This window comes from Mustela nivalis (assembly GCF_964662115.1).
Source record: "Mustela nivalis genome assembly, chromosome: X".
Classification (NCBI taxonomy): domain Eukaryota; kingdom Metazoa; phylum Chordata; class Mammalia; order Carnivora; family Mustelidae; genus Mustela; species Mustela nivalis.
Genome location: NC_139040.1, coordinates 128,774,536 through 128,787,809, shown reverse-complemented (window position 1 = coordinate 128,787,809; position 13,274 = coordinate 128,774,536). Strand labels below are relative to the sequence as shown.

Here is a 13,274-nt window from a genome sequence, read left to right as displayed (position 1 = left end):
CAGGCACACAGGCGGGAGCGGTTCTCCCTGCTTTACTTCGTGATTGAAACGTCCCACTGAGAGGCTCGAAAGGCTCAGCCATCCCAACAGCTTGGAATTGTGCTTATTGCATTCAGCCTTTTGCTTGATTTTTTAAAAAGTAATGAATCAATTATGCAGATGTCTTTGTAGGGCTCTGCATTGCAGAAATCATGTCTCTTGGCATGGACAATGGCATTAACGCAACAATGAAGGGTAAAAAAAATTGCAAATGTTGATCTTGTATGTAGAAAACCCTAAGAGTTCCATGCAAAAAGTGTTAGAACTAATAACTGAATTCAGCAAAGCTACAAGATGCAGGCACAAATCCAGGCACAAAAATTACTTGCTTTCTGTACGCTGACAGCGAACTCTCTGGAAAGGAAATTAGGAAAACAGTCCCATTTAAAGCAGCATTAAAAAGAGTAAAATACTTAGGAATAAACCAGAGAGATGAACGCTTGTTCACGTCCAACTGGAAAACATTGTTGAAAGAAATTAAAGAAGACAGAAATAAATGCAAAGTCATCCTGTGCTCATGGAGTAGAAGACAGTATTGTTAAAATGTTCACACAACACAAAACACTCTACAGATTCAATGCAATTCCTATCACAGTTCCAGGACGACAGGGGTGCCTGGAGGGCTCAGCGAGTGAAGCATCTGACTTTGGGTTTCAGTTCAGGTCATGACCTCAGAGTTGTGAGATCAAGCCCCGTGTCCAGCTCTGTGCTTGGTGTGGAGCCTCTTATGATTCTGTCTTTCCCTCACTGTCCATTCCGCTCCCAGCACGCACATGATTGATCTCTCTCTCTCCCACTCTCTTGAAAGAAAGAAAGAAAGATAGGAAGAAAGAAAGGAAGGAAGAAAGGAAGAAAGAAAGAAGACAGGAGTAGGACAATAAAACATAAAATTAATATGGACTCACAAGGGACCTCAAATAGCGAAAACATTCTTGATGAAGAACAAATCCCGAAGCCTCACACTTCCTAATTTCAAGACGTATTACAAAGCTCCTGTAATCCAAACAGTGTCCAACGGAACAGAATTGAGAATCCAGAAATAACCTGTTGCATATGGTCAGGTCATTTTCAACAAGAGTGCCAAGACCACACAATAGGGAAATGGATAGTCTTTTTTTAACAAAGTGTGTTGCAAAAACTGAATATCCCTATGGTAAAGATTGAGGTTGAAACTGTACCTTAAACCATATGCAGAAGTTAACTCAAACTGGATTAAAAATGTAAACCCAAGACTTAAAAGTATAAAATTCTTAGAAGAAAATGTAGGGACAAGCTTTATTCCATTGCATTTGGCAATGATTTCTTAGCTACGGCATCAGAAGCAGAGGAATTAAAAGTAAAAACAGACTAAGTGAGACTACATCAAACTTGAAATCCACAGAGCAAAGGAAACAACAAAATGAAAAGGCAACCTACAAAATGGGGGAAATATTTGTAAATTATACATTTGATAAAGGGTTAATGGGCAGAATATATAGGGCTCCTACAACTCAACATTACAGAAAAAGCCCAAGGAGCACTTGGATGGCTCAGTTGATCAAGTGTCCAACTCTTGATCTCAGCCCACGTTTTGATCTCGGGGTTGAGTTCAAGCCCTTGTTGGGCTCCACCCTGGACATAGGTCCTACTTCAAACAGACAAAACCACACCAAGAACGTAAGTGAGAAAAAAAAAAAAAAAGATCAAAAACTTGAATACCCATTTCGGCAAAGAAGATATACAAGTGTCCAATAATCATATGAAAGGATGCTCCACATGAGTACTGATTAGACAAATGCAAACCATAACTCCAATGAAATATCATTGCATGTCCATTATGGTGTTGAGTATTAAAACAGACTCACCGAAAAACCCTTCAAGTGTTGGTGAAGGTGTAGAGACATGTGAGTCCTTTGCACTGTTTAGTGGGCCTAGAGAATGGTATAGATTTTTTGGTGAGTCTGTTTTGGGGATATCTCAGAAATTTAAAAAAAAAAAAATAGAATCATCACATGACCCAGAAATCCACTTCTAAATATTTATATCTAGAAGAATTTGAAGCAGGATGTCAACAAGGCATTTGAGTATCCGTGTGCATTACAGCATTGTTCATAATATCCAAGATGTGGAAGAATTCCAAGTACTCGTCAGTGGATGAATAGAATGTTCTTCAGTCTTAATAAGAAGAAAGAAATCTTATTTCATGCTTCCAAATGCATGGACCTTGAAGACATTATTCAAAGTGAATTAAGCCAATCAAAAGAGACACATGCTACATGAATCCGCTATATGAGGTATCTAAATTAGTCCTATCCGCCAACTCAGAAAGTCGAGTTGTGGTTGCTAGGGGAGGGAGACATGTCCAATGGCAGTAGAGTTCCATTTTGCAAGGTGAGAAAGTTCTAGAGACCTGTTGCGCAACCGTGAACGTACTTCACATATATATGGTGTCATCCCTTTAAAAATGTGTAGCAAGTAACACAAAAGGCTAAATAATAACATGGAAGCCTTCACACTCTGTTTATTTCAAAATACCTTTTTGAGTCACGTCTCCAACGATTCCACACATGTCTTTCGAACCAGATTTCATTATCTAATCACTGTGGGAATCATGTCATTGAGGGTATGTTATTGAAGTCTTCAGGGCATTTTTGAAATCTATAATTCTTTCTGGAGAGCAAGATTGCTAGTTTCTACCTGAAAATTTGTGATTCTGGGCACTGTAGCACGTCCTTCTCTTGAAAGGCTTCCAACAATGCAATTTTTTTTTGGCAATTTTATTGAAAGTACAATAAATACACCCATTGGAAGTTTTACTTTTTACTTTTGTGTGATGTGTCTTTATGCAAATATATAAATAATTTTGAGAAGAATAGTTCTGCACCTACTGAGCATGACCAGAAAGGTAAAACAGGATTTCTTATGTCAGTTGTGAGGGGGAGGTATTAGGACGTATCGTTTGCTTTAGTTTGGGTTCCTCCATGAGTGCACATGGTGATTCGTGTTCAGAGGAAGGGGGTTGTTTGAAATCTAAGGTTAGGTGAATGGGAAATTGAGACAGGGCAGGGAAGGTTGTATTTAGAGAGAGAAAGAGAGCATAAGCACAGGGAGGGGAAGAGAGAAAGAAAGGGGCAGAGGCAGAGGGAGAAGCAGACTCCCTGCAGAGTAGGGATCCCTTCCTGGGGCTCAATCCTAAACCCCCAAATCATGCCCTGAGCCTAAGGCAGATGCTTAACTGAACTGAGCCACCCAAGTGTCCCTGGAAAATGTTTGTTTTAATAATACACCACTCTTAACTCAGTGTACCTGAACTACTATTTGATCATGTAATCAATATAACATTAGTGAGGTCTATCGTGTACATTTTTTATATTAAGTCTTCGGGGTGGGTGTGCATTTTGCACAAAAGCATGTCTTGGTCCAGATGCTGCACATTTCAAGTGCTCAGTCAAGTTGTGCTTAGTGGCTACCCTGTTGGAATTTACAGCAGGAAACAGGGGGTTCTGGGCAGGCTTCCGAGCGAATGCAGAGGGAACGTGCAACATACTGGAAATTTCCACGTGTTTTCATTATAAACATGAAGGAAATACACAGTAACAAAAACGTTATTTTAGAAAATAACATAAATTATTATCACGTCCTATCCTGTTCTAAGGTTTTTTCATGGTGGTATGCTAATTTTTACTCAACTGAATATGAAATTTGAATTTTACCCCCACTCCACAGTTAAGAATTTCCGAGGAATGTTCTAAAAGTCTTCTCAACTTGCTTTGGATCTCTTCCAAGGAAGCCAGTAATTAGGGCTTGAACTTTACTGTCAAGGTTTTGAGCTGATTAAACAGGTTTTCAAGTTAATTAAAATGTGTCAGAATATATCCAGCGTCTCCCTCTTTTCCTAGGTTAAATGATATCTAAGATGAAGGGGAGATTAAAATCTGACATTATCAGGCTTTTTAAACTATATTCAATGTGAGGCATTGTGTCTGGATCGTAGTTTTTTTGTTTGTTTGTTTTTACTAAATCTATAATTCACCCATAAATATCCACATTTACTAAGACATTAAAGCAATTCTTGTAATGAATCATTCTTCCTTTTGGAAATTATCTAAGATGTGGGTTTGCCGGTGCATGTATATTTTCCTAATGAACACAAGGCATTTTGACTTTTAAAGACCTTTGATTGATCTCTGACATCATATTATCTAAAATATCTTATTGCTATAGATGGAATTTGATGGGGGAAAAGAGGAGTCGCTCTCAAGACCTCGAACGTACTCACCTCACAGTGATATTCCCAATGAATTTGAAGAGCCTTGGCGTTGAGTTTGCTCCACACCGCCTCCTAAGTAGTGAGTAGGGAGTCACACTCTGCCCATGTATGCATTCGGGGGAAAGAAATTAAAGAATCATGGTCCTATCATAGAGCCCATAGTACCCATTTATTGGGTTCATTGCCCCTTACCATTAAAATAGGTCTTTGGCGGGAAACTGTAAATGTACCTACACAGAGCTGCGCCGTCCATACTGTCCTGTGGTCATCCTAATAATGCATGTCCTCTCCACGTGCACATGTGAGCCTGTGCACAGCAGATCCTGGGGTACTCTGCAAAGAAAGCACCTGACTAAATGCCTGGATAGGAACTCTAACTGGCATTGTCCGTTATAGTTTACAAAGTGTTTTACCATACCTATGGGAAAGCATATGCACCCTTTCTCTCGAACTAGCTGGCTTTTGCCAATATCTTGCCCACTGTCCTATGCTGTGCTAGAGAGCGTAACTCCTTCTGCAGGTTGGGGAACATGTCCAGCACTGAATCCCCACACACTCTTTGAGTTGGTGTCTGAGATAAGGAATGTCTTCCCTATATCCCAGAGAAAAGCTATGGGGACGTCTCTTGGTCGAGGACTCCAAGTTCCACTGAAAATACGTAATTTGTTCAAGTTCACCTTGCGTATAAATGGTCACCCAGGGAGTTAAAGCTTTATTTCTTTCTCCCGATATGGCCATGTGGATGGGACTGATGTACGCCATTGAATTATGACGTACAGTTAATAAGAAATCATCATCTCAGACCTCCCTGATGAAACCCTAAGTTGGAAGATGGACTTGGAAAACAGGACTTTCCTTCAAGGGATGATGTTGTAGGACGACTGTCTGGAATGTGGGTCATAGGATGGACGTATTTCCGATGTCCTTTTAGGGTTGAGTCTGGACCTGATATCATTGTAGCTTCTGGTTCATGGAAATGTTCAACAAAAGTTCCAGTTGACATCTAAAGAGAGGCGAGAGTGACCGGAAATCATACCCCTGTGAATGCACCATGAACTGTCTCACGGTGGTGTATCAATGCCGGATGGTACTAATGGCTCTGAAGAGCTCTGTGGTAGCACACCAATGATGAGACTATCTAACCATGGGCCATTCTCCAGTATCTGTCACTACGTAAAGCTGTGTACTGTTTGATTCATCACCATAATCATTTAATAAACGTTGGAGGACCCAAAATGTCTGGGAGTTACCAACCAAAGAGGAGCTAAACATTCTTTTTAAAGGGCTGCTTGGGGGAACCACATGTCTATATTGTTGCCTGTCCTGCCCAGAAGAGAAGGATCCTCTTCCCAGAAGTTGAGCTCTTCAAGTCCTGCCACATCGAGGGATAGCAATGGACAGCTAAGGTACGGTGTCATGTCTACTGTTTCATCTGCAACGTATTTCCAGTCACATGTAGTATTTTGATCTGGCAGTCACAGGCATTGCTAAGATGGTCCCAAAAGTCTAATAATTATAAAACTGGATTATGTAGTAATCACAAACATGGAATATCCAGGTCCCATATTACACCCATGAAGGAACACTGACAGATCTCTTCATTCAGTTCTGAACACCAAGTGACCTCCCAATTTGCAAAAAATGCAATATTTATGGAAGGGTGGATTGCAGATGGGGTAACTCTCCTGTAGGCCTGCTTGGCAGGGGTATCCATAGTCCCTAGAGTAGCAGTAACCTGGTGCTGGAATGAAGTTAAGTGGTAAAACGAGAGGAAGGGTTTGGTCTCCATGCCTGAAGTCTGAGATGTGACAAAGATGGTTTGTGAAGGAATTTCCTGGCCTTCGGATCTGCAGTTAAGTGGGACGTCCTTAAAAGCGTGGATTTAGGAGTTGGCCAGGCCTGCAGCCGAATGCCCTTCTCAGTCCTGGTTGGGGCTGGGGAGTGCATAGGAATGGGTTACTGTGTTGTAGGTATATGCACCTTCCAGATTCTTGGTGATGCCAAATTAACGTTGGCCATCCTTCAGTGGTGCACACTTGCATCTGAGGGTTTGAGAGTTTTCACTTCCCTCTATCCTTGAGGCTATGTTCTCACTGGTATTATGTATTATAAGGATCTTTGTACATCCCAGGGTTGTTGGTGACATATGGAAAGATCAAAATGGATCCATCCTGCTACGTTGCAGAATGTGATTTATAGCTGCTGTTCAATACTATTGGGGAACTTTCTGATTATTTCATGTGTTTTCATGGTACATGGCGGACCCCTTGGAAAAGCACTTTGTTCAACCCATTGAGATTCTGTTATTTCCAAATGAAAATGTTGGTTTCGATATGTATCAAAGTCTCGTTCTTATTATCCATGACTTGTCTAGAACTTGGTAGTGACGTGAAATGGCTCTCCTTTGAAATGAAATATGAGTCTATGGCCATACCACCCTGAACACGCCCGATCTCGTCTGAAATGAAAGATGAATGGTCTGAATTCATATGAGTCCATTTCACTATCTTAAGATATCAAGTCCTATAAGAATTTGTCTGAAATAAATATTTCTTTATAAGGAAAAAAATTACACTAATAAAAAACGTTACAATGAACTATTCCATCCATAGGATTTCCTACCATGAATATGTCAAACTACAATTAATTCTTGGAATGGTCATTTGTTTGGTGGTACGGATTTAATGCATGTGTGTCCTACCACCTTCAAGGTTCATGAGCTAATGTGCGACTCTCCAATGTGATGGTGGTGTTTAGAAATGGGGAATTTGGGAGGTTTCACCTAACCATCCTAAAGACAGTCACCTACCACCCAAAACGACGTCTCTCACCAGAACTTGCCCTTCCTGCCACCTAGATGCTGGGCGTCAGCCTCCAGAGCTCTGAGAAACAAATGCTTGGTGTTGAAGTCCCTCCCCCCGTGGAATTTGTTATAGCGGCCTGCACAAACTAAGACAGATCGCTTTCAGCTTTGCTCTGTTTTCTTTAGGTTGTACCATTAAGGAATTATGCTGCGCACTGCCTTGTCTACTTCAGGTTGGAGATCGTACCTGCTAGTCCATACCCACCCTTCTCGGAGAGCATTTTGGTGATTCGTGGCCCTTTTTACACTTTCAGATACATTTAAAAAGATTTCCTCGAGTTCGATACCGTTCTTTTTTTTTTTTCTTGCCCCTCAGTCCTTTTTGTACTTGAGATCCTCCTTCTGGGAGCATTTTTTTTTCCCCCTCTTCCCTAACTACTTGCTTTAGGGATTTCTTTAGTGGGCCTGTCTTGATGGTAAATTGTCACAGTTTCTGTGATCTAAAATCTATTCCTACCTTGTCCTTGAGAAGATTGTTCTGTTGGGAGTGCAGTTACGGGTTGTCATTATTTTCTGGTGATGAGACGAGTGGTTTTGACTCTGCTCTGACTGCCTTTGATCCTATGGAGAAGTTGACTGTCCGTGTGCAGGAAACACCTCATTGGCTAGTGAGTGTGTGTGTGTATGTGTGTGTGTGTATGTGTATACACAGGAGCCGTTCAATCTCCTCTTTGACATTGGTGTTTGGGGCATCTGCCATTTTCATTACTATCTCCACGTGTGGATTCCTTGTCTTTTTTCCTACGTGAGTTTTGTTTGTCATTACTGAATCTGATAAACTGTGGTGCATTTCATCCTCTGTGGGAAATGCCTGTTCTCAACCTGAGGGTCCTGATTCTCTGTCCGCTCTTCCGGGACCTCCGTTTCCTGGTAGTAGAGTTTCCCATGCAGTTTTGTCCTCATTTCATTGTCTGCATTCCTTCCCATACTATCGTATCTCTCTTCCATGTTGATAGTTTAATTTTTATGTCTGTGTCCTCTGCTCCTTGAATATGGCCACCCACAGATTGTAATTTGCATTGGTTGGGAGGTCAAGACGTCCTGCGATGGTGCAGACAGCTGGATTTCATGTCCTAGTTCTGATGCATATTAGCTGTGTGACTTCAGGGCAATCAATTACTTTCCACCCCATAAGCCTGTTGAAAGGATTACATGAGTCAATGTGTTACAGTTCTTATATCTGTTTCTTGCATGTTGTAAACCATATCTTATTTAGGATATTGCTTCCAGTTTCAAACATATATTCACATTTATATAATTTTGAAGCTTCTTCCAACTCTTTTAGTTTTTTTTATTCCCCTAATTTAATACTACTTTCTCCTTACTCATGAGCAGAAACACTTCTTTTTGTTTAATGATATTGTTTACTGTTTATTACTTTGTGTTGGGTTGTTCCAATATCTAAAGTATCTAGAGTGTCCGATTCTGTCATTTGCTCATTTTCTCAACTCTTGCACATTCCCCTGGTCCCTGCTTGGTCTGTGGCTTCTGACTGACTAGTGTTTGCTGGAATTTTGCATAGGATAAGTCTTTGTGGATTGTGATTTCAATCAGCCTCTTTTTTTTTTTTTTTAAGATTTTATTTATTTATTTGACAGACAGAGATCGCAAGTAGGCAGATAGGCAGGCAGAGAAAGAAAAAGGGGGAAGCAGGGTCCTTGCTGAGCAGAGAGCCCAGTACAGAGCTCGATCCCAGGACCCTGAAGGCAGAGACTTTAACCCACTGAGCCACCCAAGGGCCCCTCAATCAGCCTCTTAATGGAAGATTTGTGTTTACACTCGGCAGGGTCCTCAATGTATTAACAACCTAAACCCACATCAAATCATATTTCTGAGCTTGAATTTTTTTAGCTATACAATTGGTGTGAATTCACACCAGAAACCTATAGGGATTTTTAGGGATGGCACCCCCCACCTCAGATGCATCCAGGCCTATCTCAAAAACATAAAATTTTATTTTCCCTTGATTCTGAGTTTTTGTTGTTTTCACTCATTCGTTCACCTTTTCGCAGGATGGATGCATTGCAAGTGTCTGGCCTTATCCTTGTCTTGTCAGAACCTAAGACATTTTCTCCATTACTTGTGCAAACACTAAAATCGAGGCTCTTCCTGGCTGGGATGCACATATATCATAATGGCAGGGACAAGGATTAGTACTAGTTTACTTCTCTTGATTTTCTTTTCCTTCTATTTTATTTTATTTTGCTTTTCAGAAATAATCTTTTGTATAAACTCATGTGCATTTTAGAGGATGCATTCAAGTATTTTATCCTGGCATTCCTACTTCAAAATATGTAGTCTACCACATTGCTAGAGTTGGAGCATCTTGTAATTGAGTAGAAACCCCTTAAAATACTTCTTGAATTTTTATTGAGTTTCCCATTTTTCTGTCCCAGCACTTCTCCATCATGAAGCATCTGTTCTGATTCTTCTCCCCAATTTTGTTCTTGTTGGCTGTTGGTCCCTTTGGATGGATGCCAGCTTTTCTCTCTAGGTTCACTGGGCTTCTGCGGTGTGTTCTTGAAGGATCTGTTCCTGGTAGATTCAGGAAATGGTGCAATAATCAGGATTATTTTAGATGATGTTTTACAGGCTAGATAATTTCTCCACAGGTGAAAGTCTGCTCTCCATGGAGTGGATTATAGCATGGTTTCCATTGTTCAGTGTGCTTGCACATCACCTGGTTTTGTAAAACGCAACTATGATTCAGTTGATCTAGAGTAGACCCTAAGAGTCTGTATTTCTGGAAAGGTCCCCGTAGTTCTAAACTTCTTGGACCAGGCAGCACACTTGGCATAGCAAGGGGTTAGCAGAGAAGGATGAAGTCTTAGGGGAGTTAACTCTCGGGAAAGACACTGTTCCATGTTCATGGAATGGTGATCAGGAGTGACTTCCACCAGTAGGCAGGATAAGCAGTATAGTACAATGAGAAGGGTGAAGACGTTGAACTTAGGCAGGCCTAGACTGAGGACATATTTCAATTAGCAATGGATATGCTTCCTGCATTCCTTAACAAAGGTGCAAATTCTACTTCTTTATCTTTGTCAAGTTATGCCTCGCCCTGTGAGTTGTTAGCTGATAACATGTTGACCAGATGCATCTGTCTTCTGTCTGTCGTTCTCTCTCTCCATTTAGAATCACTTTCTTGCCACCCTATAATTTGTGACGAGCTCCCAGATGACTTATAGGTGTGTACATGTACAGAGGGGACATGATCCAAGCAGCGGGGCCAGGTAGCTTCTGGGAGGGCTTGAAGTATTGCCTCAGCTTTCCATAAGGAAGAATTAGATGTTTGTTGGTTGCACTGGTGAGATTTGGGGATTTCTTATTACTACAGCACAGTCTAACCCTTGATGAGTCACACGCCCAAAACCAGTAAAACTGAAGCTTTACTTGGAAGGGTTGGAAATAGGAACCAGGTTAGTCAATGGAGCTCAATCCTTCTTTTGGGAAGGGGAGATGGTGAACTTACTGGATTGTTACCAAGACGAGTGTATTTGGAGAAGTGTGTAGATACATAAAAGATAGATAATAAGATTTTAAAAATATAGGAATTACTTTTAAATTGCTGTTTTTGTGGAAATAGAATTGTAGGACATGGGTCAACAAACCACAACTTAGCAGGCCAAATTTGATCCTTTCCTTGTGTAGCTAAAAAAAAATGTTAATGAAATACAGATTCTCCCATTCATTTATAAATCATCTATGACTGCTTTGTTATGATACCACCAGGGTTCCATAGTTCAGAGGTCCTATTACCCACTAAGCCAAAAATATTTAGTTTCTCACCTTTTATAGACTGTCTTTGTTGACTCCTGTTGTAGACCTACATCCTAGGCTAACATGGGATGGTACAGGGGTTAAGTGTGATTTTCTTGCCAAACGGACATCTCAGCTCTTTCTGGTTGGATGAAGGTGGAACATGTCAAAGAGAATTGGATATGGCCATCAGGAGTGACTTCCACCAGTAGGCAGAACCATGAGGCGAGGTCACCAGTGTTTTAACAATACTAGGTCATCTATTGGGTTACACCTGATAGGCTATTTATGTAAAATGGGATCTATTCACCGTGTCCTCTGATATGTGAAGTACGACACTAGGTTTTAATATTGGGGTGAAAAAAAAAAGTCCCTTCTTACTTAGATGCTTCTTCCCGAAGAAGCAAAATCAAGAAATGACAGCACACTTTATGCCTCCAGGTGGCAGATTTCTATAGAAGAGTTTTTTTTGAAAGCCACTATTCTATTGTTTTCCTACTGTAAAAGATAAGGGCTCTTTAAAAGAGCAACTAGGAGGATATAACAGTGAGAAGAGCAGCAAAGAGTTCTTTAAAGATCTGTAACAAAAATATGTCACAATTTTAGCATTGTGAAAGCAAGGAGCAGTAATTGAAAAACTACAAAATTAATGGCAGAGGACATGCCTTTGGGCCTCTCTCTCACACGGACGGCTGCGCTTCCTGCTGAATCAGCTGAGTCCTTCCCATTCTCACAGCTTATGGCCAAAGAAATAATGATATGTGATGCCAAATCTAATGGTGGATAAAATACAGATGCAAGGGGGAGATGGCAGAAGGAGGTAGGTTCTTCCCAGCTTTGGAGATTGGATTTGTGTCTACAACGTGAATCCTGGCAGTTAGCCACTTGGTGGGAACAATGCCAGCCAAGATAGGGAGATATGATTTTCTTTTCTTTCTTTCTTTCCTCCTTATTTGCTTTTGGGGGAGGGGGTAGTGTCCGTGTGGAGGGGGGAGAATTGCACATGCTATTGCATATGGAGTTCTTCTGGGGCTCTGAATGTAAATGGCCTTCCCATCCCTTATCAAGGATTGAGCAAGCGTGGAGGCTAGGCTGGTCATATGCTCCATTAGGACACCAAATCCTGTTTAAATTAAATGATGAGACTGGATTGGCATTCACCTGAGCAGCAGTATGGACACGAGAGAGAAATTATTATTTCTTGGGCTGCCCTATCTGTTTTTCATTTCAGCCCTGAATTTTTGGTTATTCCTTAAATTGCATGGACCATAACCAATTCTTTCCAATCACTTTTCTTTTGTTCTTTTGTTAGTTGTGAGTAGTTTAATTGTGTTAAACCAATTATCCCTATCCAACACCCATAGGTATCACATTTTTCGCTTTTATTCTTGTTTCTTCAATTCTGGTCTGTAGGGCCAAAGTTTACACAAACCTAGCCACTATTAGAGCTAGGTTTGAATTGCATCCCCCCAAATTCATACGGAGAAGTCCTAACCCCCGGAACCTCAGTGCATCACTGTATTTGGAGACAGGATCTTTATCAAGGTAATTACAGATAAAATGAGGTAGGTTGAGTGAGGCCTTAATCCAAGAGGACTGGTGTGTTTTTAGGAAGATGAGGTTACAGCTCAGAAAGGCACAGAGGGAAGATGATATAAAGACCGTATCTTCATATCATCAATCATATCATATCAAGGGGAAAGATGGCATCTGCTTATCTGAGGATACAGGCCTCAGGAAAAAACAACCCTATCAACACCTTCATTTCTGAATTTTCATCTCATCCTTGAGAACGTAGATTTCTGTTGCATAAACCATTTAGTTAGTGGCATTTTGTTATGGCATCCCTAGAATTGTTTTTATCTAGTATAGAAGCACTTACATTAGTGGTATTGGGTTTGAATTAGAAGTGTTTCAAAGGATCTACTGCTGTCATGTTTATGTAGTGGTCCTACCCCTACTATCGCTGACATTTCTGTGTAGTTTCAGCATATGATGGAAATGAACGTCCCGGTTGGAAATGGGTATCTTGCTAGTGCAGTGCACTAGGGTTCACAGCTATTAGGAATTCTATGGTGAAATCAATGTAATTCTCCGTGTGACTTCTCTGCGAATTCCTTGTTCCTTTCCCTTAATTAACAAAACCCGGCAAATTCTCTGGAAAATAGTGTATTTTCTTCACTGGAAAACAGAGCCAGGAGAAAGGATGATGTTTCGATGTTTTATTTTGAAGGTGCATCCCAGAGCAGGGAAGGTGAGAGAACTAAAGATGAGGGCATTGCCGCATCATGTGCTAATGCACTAGCTTCTGCTCTCAATAAATCATGAGTCTGTGCAGATAACATCTTGCATCTTCTTAGCGGT

At 40.8% G+C, this 13,274-nt stretch overlaps 1 protein-coding gene across 2 annotated transcripts in view; it reads left to right on the top strand.

The window, feature by feature from the left end:
• The window catches only part of LOC309856265 (steryl-sulfatase-like), a 430,475-nt gene that overhangs the window by 378,790 nt on the left and 38,411 nt on the right, over window positions 1-13,274 (top strand). Inside the window, exon 11 of one of the 2 annotated variants that reach the window (XM_082717186.1) lies at window positions 4,243-4,311. The exons of the other annotated variant lie outside the window; for it this stretch is intronic. The gene's annotated coding sequence lies outside the window, so the exon portion shown is untranslated. Of the gene's footprint in view, window positions 1-4,242; window positions 4,312-13,274 lie in introns of those variants that run through there. 2 annotated transcript variants of the gene reach the window in all.